Source organism: Sphaeramia orbicularis, unplaced genomic scaffold (genome assembly GCF_902148855.1).
Source record: "Sphaeramia orbicularis unplaced genomic scaffold, fSphaOr1.1, whole genome shotgun sequence".
Classification (NCBI taxonomy): Eukaryota; Metazoa; Chordata; class Actinopteri; order Kurtiformes; family Apogonidae; genus Sphaeramia; species Sphaeramia orbicularis.
Window position 1 is genome coordinate 411,289 of NW_021941538.1, and position 7,477 is coordinate 418,765.

General features: G+C 41.2%; 1 protein-coding gene across 1 annotated transcript in view; it reads right to left on the reverse strand.

The window, feature by feature from the left end:
- Positions 1-6,947, reverse strand: part of LOC115416054 (splicing factor 3A subunit 2-like) — a 26,197-nt gene extending 19,250 nt beyond the window's left edge. Inside the window, exon 1 of the mRNA XM_030129765.1 lies at positions 6,660-6,947. The gene's annotated coding sequence lies outside the window, so the exon portion shown is untranslated. The remainder of the gene's footprint in view (positions 1-6,659) is intronic.
- Between the last annotated feature and the right edge of the window lie 530 nt (positions 6,948-7,477).

Here is a 7,477-nt window from a genome sequence, read left to right on the forward strand (position 1 = left end):
TGGATCTGGTCTGGGGGTTTTAGGATGCTCATGTTCTGCAGAGGACTATATCATCATTCATGGGGGGGGGTAAAACCCCCAGGATACACCAGTGGCTTGTATGACCCAGATCTCAGGTGGACTGGGTTTGGTCCAGTGTCACTGAAGGTCCTCCAGTGGTCCCACTTCAGACCCTGTGTCCTGGCTCCGTCCTTCTGTTGCGTCCACCCTGTCCTCGTGGAACCGTCTGGAACATTTAAACTTCTCCAGAACGTCGGTGTTTTCACCCCCTGTAATCGTCTCTGTCATAAGCTCCGCCTCCTGGCCTCAGGTTCTTTCCCGTACTTCCAGCTCCGACGTTTCCTTTCAAATATTTACCCAGACTTCCCGGTACAAACGTCTGCCGTAGATGACACCGTCCAAACCACCTCCGACCCAAAAGGCCTCATCTCAAAAACAGATCTGATCATTTCAGCGCTCGGACACACCTGTCAATAAAAGCCCAGTGGAGTGGGAGGAGGAGCTTAGGTTGGAATGGCCAATGAATGATAGACTGAGGCTGTGAACAGCCAATGGGAGCTCAGCATTTGTTCAGTTCACACCCACTTCTCCAAATCCAGACGAGTCACAGTCGACTCTAGTGTTGAAGACAGCTGGAGCAGATGTTAAAGGGGTCGTGTGTAGGCCTGTGGTCCGAACTGGTACTGCACTCGCATCCAAATACAGGTGAACCCCCCCCAGGTGAACCCCCCCCTTCAGATTCCACACCACTACATGCACAGGTCACTTCCACAGAAAACACTGACCTACAAGGAGCTACCATGGACAGAGACCAGTCCTACACCAGGACCAGGTCTGTTCACCAGGACCAGGAGAAGAGACCACAGCCTGGGACCAGGTGCAGACGGTGGTCCTGGCTCTAAGTGGTTCTTACAGTGGTCAGACTAAGGCAGAGCCAGGGTCAGTCTTCTCATTCTTCTCCTCTTTCAGTCGTCTGTTTCTCATTCTTCTCTTTCAGTCGTCTGTTTCTCATTCTTCTCTTTCAGTCGTCTGTTTCTCATTCTTCTCTTTCAGTCATCTGTTTCTCATTCTTCTCTTTCTGTCGTCTGTTTCTCATTCTTCTTCTCTTTCAGTCGTCTGTTTCTCATTCTCCTCTTTCAGTCGTCTGTTTCTCATTCTTCTCTTTCAGTCATCTGTTTCTCATTCTTCTCTTTCTGTCGTCTGTTTCTCATTCTTCTTCTCTTTCAGTCGTCTGTTTCTTATTCTCCTCTTTCAGTCGTCTGTTTCTCATTCTTCTCTTTCAGTCATCTGTTTCTCATTCTTCTCTTTCAGTCATCTGTTTCTCATTCTTCTCTTTCTGTCGTCTGTTTCTCATTCTTCTTCTCTTTCAGTCGTCTGTTTCTTATTCTCCTCTTTCAGTCGTCTGTTTCTCATTCTCCTCTTTCAGTCGTCTGTTTCTCATTCTTCTCTTTCAGTCATCTGTTTCTCATTCTTCTCTTTCTATCGTCTGTTTCTCATTCTTCTTCTCTTTCAGTCGTCTGTTTCTCATTCTTCTTCTCTTTCAGTCGTCTGTTTCTCATTCTCCTCTTTCAGTCGTCTGTTTCTCATTCTCCTCTTTCAGTCATGTTTCTCATTCTCCTCTTTCAGTCATCTGTTTCTCATTCTTCTCTTTCAGTCGTCTGTTTCTCATTCTCCTCTTCAGTCGTCTGTTTCTCATTTCTTCTCTTTCAGTTCGTCTGTTTCTCATATCTTCTTCTCTTTCAGTCGTCTGTTTTCTCTTCTCCCTCTTTCAGTCGTCTGTTGCCATTCTCCTCTTTCAGTCGGCTGTTTCTCATTCTCCTCTTTCAGTCATCTGTTTCTCATTCTCCTCTTTCAGTCATCTGTTTCTCATTCTTCTCTTTCGTCGTCTGTTTCTCATTCTCCTCTTTCAGTCGTCTGTTTCTCATCTTCTCTTTCAGTCGTCTGTTTCTCATTCTTCTCTCTTTCAGTCGTCTGTTTCTCATTCTCCTCTTTCAGTCGTTGTTTCTCATTCTTCTTCTCTTCAGTCATCTGTTTCTCATTCTCCTCTTTCAGTCGTCTGTTTCTCATTCTCCTCTTTCAGTCATCTGTTTCTCATTCTCCTCTTTCAGTCGTCTGTTTCTCATTCTTCTCTTTCAGTCGTCTGTTTCTCATTCTCCTTCAGTCGTCTGTTCTCATTCTTCTCTTTCAGTCGTCTGTTTCTCATTCTTCTTCTCTTTCAGTCGTCTGTTTCTCATTCTCCTCTTTCAGTCATCTGTTTCTCATTCTCCTCTTCAGTCGTCTGTTTCTCATTTCCTCTTTCAGTCATCTGTTTCTCATTCTCCTCTTTCAGTCGTCTGTTTCTCATTCTTCTCTTTCAGTCGTCTGTTTCTCATTCTCTCTTTCAGTCGTCTGTTTCTCATTCCTCTTTCAGTCGTCTGTTTCTCATTCTTTTCTCTTTCAGTCGTCTGTTTCTCATTCTTTTCTCTTTCAGTCTGTTTCTCATTCTTTCTCTTTCAGTCGTCTGTTTCTCATTCTCCTCTTTCAGTCGTCTGTTTCTCATTCTTCTCTTTCAGTCGTCTGTTTCTCATTCTTCTCTTTCAGTCGTCTGTTTCTCATTCTCCTCTTTCAGTCGTCTGTTTCTCATTCTCCTCTTTCAGTCGTCTGTTTCTCATTCTCTTTCAGTCGTCTGTTTCTCATTCCTCTTTCAGTCGTGTTTCTCATTCTTCTCTTTCAGGTCTGTTTCTCATTTCTCTTTCAGTGTCTGTTTTCATTCTCCTCTTTCAGTCGTCTGTTTCTCATTCTCCTCTTTCAGTCGTCTGTTTCTCATTCTTCTCTTTCAGTCGTCTGTTTCTCATTCTTCTCTTTCAGTCGTCTGTTTCTCATTCTTCTCCTCTTTCAGTTGTCTGTTTCTCATTTCTCTTTCAAGTCTGTTTCTCATTCTTCTCTTTCAGGTCTGTTTCTCATTCTTCTTCTTCTTTCAGTCGTCTGTTTTCTCATCTTCTCCTCTTTCAGTCGTCTGTTCTCATTCTCCTCTTTCAGTCGTCTGTTTCTCATTCTCTCTTTCAGTCGTCTGTTGCTCATTCTCCTCTTTCAGTCGTCTGTTTCTCATTCTTCTTCTCTTTCAGTCGTCTGTTTCTCATTCTCCTCTTTCAGTCGTCTGTTATTCTATATTGTCCCCGTCATGTTTCTCATTTCTCTCTTTCAGTCGCTGTTTCTCATTCTTCTCTTTCAGTCGTCTGTTTCTCATCTCTTCTCTTTCAGGTCTGTTTCTCATTCTCCTCTTTCAGTCGTCTGTTTCTCATTCTCCTCTTCAAGTCGTCTGTTTCTCATTCTCCTCTTTCAGTCGTCTGTTTCTCATTCTTCTCTTTCAGTCGTCTGTTTCTCATTCTTCTCTTTCAGTCGTCTGTTTCTCATTCTTCTCCTCTTTTAGTCGTCTGTTCTCATTCTTCTCTTTCAGTCATCTGTTTCTACTTCTTCTCTTTCAGTCGTCTGTTTATCATTCTCCTCTTCAGTCGTCTATTTCTCATTCTCTTTCAGTCATCTGTTTCTCATTCTTCTCTTTCAGTCATCTGTTTCTCATTCTCCTCTTTCAGTCGTCTGTTTCTCATTCTTCTCTTTCAGTTGTCTGTTTCTCATTCTTCTCTTTCAGTCGTCTGTTTCTCATTCTTCTCTTTCAGTCGTCTGTTTCTCATTCTTCTCTTTCAGTCGTCTGTTTCTCATTCTTCTCTTTCAGTCGTCTGTTTCTCATTCTTCTCTTTCAGTCGTCTGTTTCTCATTCTTCTCTTTCAGTCGTCTGTTTCTCATTCTTCTTCTCTTTCAGTCTGTTTCTCATTCTCCTCTTTCAGTCGTCTGTTTCTCATTCTCCTCTTCAGTCGTCTGTTTCTCATTCTCCTCTTTCAGTCGTCTGTTTCCTCATTCTTCTCTTTCAGGTCGTCTGTTTCTCATTCTTCTCTTCAGTCGTCTGTTTCTCATTCTTCTCCTCTTTCAGTCGTCTGTTTCTCATTCTTCTCTTTCAGTCGTCTGTTTCTCATTCTTCTTCTCTTTCAGTCGTCTGTTTCTCATTCTCCTCTTTCAGTCGTCTGTTTCTCATTCTCTTTCAGTCATCTGTTTCTCATTCTTCTCTTTCAGTCATCTGTTTCTCATTCTCCTCTTTCAGTCGTCTGTTTCTCATTCTTCTCTTTCAGTTGTCTGTTTCTCATTCTTCTCTTTCAGTCGTCTGTTTCTCATTCTTCTCTTTCAGTCGTCTGTTTCTCATTCTTCTCTTTCAGTCGTCTGTTTCTCATTCTTCTCCTCCAGATCCTTGTTTCTTTTCTCTCTTTCTCTCTTTGTCGTCGTTGGAATAATCCCTTTAGTCCTTCTGGGTTTCTTCAGCTCACACATTTGTGCTCATAAATGTTCAGCTGCAGCTCAGTGGAACTGACAACCTGGATGAACTGAGGTCCTGACTCTGTGATTGGATGACAGGTGATGGGCGGAGCCTCAGACCAAACACACAGTGACATCATAACCATCATTTGGGGGCTGACGCTGAGCTTTAAATGTGAATCTTCTGTCTGGAATACTACTGTCACTGAGATCAGGACTGAAATGAACAGGATTCAGTCATGTCTGACAGTTTTAGAATGACTGAGAACAGAAGTATACAGACTGCACCTTTAATGTCTGAGCCACAGACTGCACCTTTAATGTCTGAGCCACAGACTGCACCTTTAATGTCTGAGCCACAGACTGCACCTTTAATCACTGCAGTTACACTAACACACCTGCTCTGGTCTGGCCCCTCCCACTGTCACCTGACTACTGGTCAATAGGATTTGGTACTGACAGTAACAGTACTTACAGTAGTACTTGTAGTATAAATACTGAAGTAACAGTACTTACAGTGGTACTTACAGTAGTACTTGTAGTATAATACATACAGTAACAGTACTTACAGTAGTACTTGTAGTATAAATACTGAAGTAACAGTACTTACAGTGGTACTTACAGTAGTACTTGTAGTATAATATATACAGTAACAGTACTTACAGTAGTACTTGTAGTATAATACATACAGTAACAGTACTTACAGTAGTACTTGTAGTATAAATACTGACAGTAACAGTACTCACAGTGGTACTTGTAGTATAATACATACAGTAACAGTACTTACAGTGGTACTTGTAGTATAAATACTGACAGTAACAGTACTTACAGTAGTACTTGTAGTATAAATACTGACAGTAACAGTACTTACAGTGGTACTTGTAGTATAATACATACAGTAACAGTACTTACAGTAGTACTTGTAGTATAAATACTGACAGTAACAGTACTTACAGTGGTACTTGTAGTATAATACATACAGTAACAGTACTTATAGTAGTACTTGTAGTATAATACATACAGTAACAGTACTTACAGTGGTACTTGTAGTATAATACATACAGTAACAGTACTTACAGTGGTACTTGTAGTATAATACATACAGTAACAGTACTTACAGTAGTACTTGTAGTATAAATACTGACAGTAACAGTACTTACAGTGGTACTTGTAGTATAATACATACAGTAACAGTACTTACAGTAGTACTTGTAGTATAAATACTGACAGTAACAGTACTTACAGTGGTACTTGTAGTATAAATACTGACAGTAACAGTACTTATAGTAGTACTTGTAGTATAATACATACAGTAACAGTACTTACAGTGGTACTTGTAGTATAATACATACAGTAACAGTACTTACAGTGGTACTTGTAGTATAACACATACAGTAACAGTACTTACAGTGGTACTTGTAGTATAATACATACAGTAACAGTACTTACAGTGGTACTTGTAGTATAATACATATAGTAACAGTACTTACAGTAGTACTTGTAGTATAATACATACAGTAACAGTACTTACAGTAGTACTTGTAGTATAATACATATAGTAACAGTACTTACAGTGGTACTTGTAGTATAACACATACAGTAACAGTACTTACAGTGGTACTTGTAGTATAATACATACAGTAACAGTACTTACAGTAGTACTTGTAGTATAAATACTGACAGTAACAGTACTTACAGTGGTACTTGTAGTATAATACATACAGTAACAGTACTTACAGTAGTACTTGTAGTATAAATACTGACAGTAACAGTACTTACAGTGGTACTTGTAGTATAATACATACAGTAACAGTACTTATAGTAGTACTTGTAGTATAATACATACAGTAACAGTACTTACAGTGGTACTTGTAGTATAATACATACAGTAACAGTACTTACAGTGGTACTTGTAGTATAATACATACAGTAACAGTACTTACAGTGGTACTTGTAGTATAATACATATAGTAACAGTACTTACAGTAGTACTTGTAGTATAATACATACAGTAACAGTACTTACAGTAGTACTTGTAGTATAATACATATAGTAACAGTACTTACAGTAGTACTTGTAGTATAATACATACAGTAACAGTACTTACAGTGGTACTTGTAGTATAATACATATAGTAACAGTACTTACAGTAGTACTTGTAGTATAACACATACAGTAACAGTACTTACAGTAGTACTTGTAGTATAATACATACAGTAACAGTACTTATAGTAGTACTTGTAGTATAATACATACAGTAACAGTACTTACAGTAGTACTTGTAGTATAATACATACAGTAACAGTGGTACTTACAGTCTAAATACTCGGATACTCTCCTCTGGAACTCTCCGGCCCACCTGCCCAGCTCTGTCCCGGGGCTGATGCTGGAATGTTCGGTGAAAGGCTCGGTCCGGATGCGGGTCTGGATCTGGGACAGTAAGCCGCTGCTCGGGTTCTGGTTGCGGTTCGGTTCGGGTCCGCGGCTCCAGGTCCAGGTCCGGGTCCGGGTGTCCCCGGTCCGTTCGTGGATCATGTGGTTAGTTCAAAGAGCTTTAAACCTGTGGATAGAAACAGCCGAACCCGAACCCCCCAAAACCCGGAAGTGCCACCGGTGCTCCTCAGGCCGTGGGGCTGCGGTCATCCCGGCATCGCGCGCACCGGACCGCCTCTGACATGCTCGTTACCATGGAGCTGGCGGTGACTGACAGGCAAGTAGGCCAATGGGATGGACAGGAGACGTGTGAAGGGGCGGGACCTTTGTACAGACTTCACGTGCAACGAAAAGAAGAGACGCCCCTCCTTTAAAATAAAAATATTTAAAAACTGTCAGAGATGGAACTATCAAATTATATCCATAAAAATTATATATAAACACATTTATATTTATATATTTACCCTAAGGCACTGTGACATACGAGGGCGGTGACGTCAGAGGGGTTTAAAACGGGATGTGGACGCACGTGGGCGCTGTTCACTGTTTACTGACAGGAACCAGAACCTGGACCATATGGACCAGAACATGGACCAGAACCTGGACCATATGGACCAGAACATGGACCATATGGACCAGAACATGGACCAGAACCTGGACCAGAACCTGGACCATATGGACCAGAACATGGACCATATGG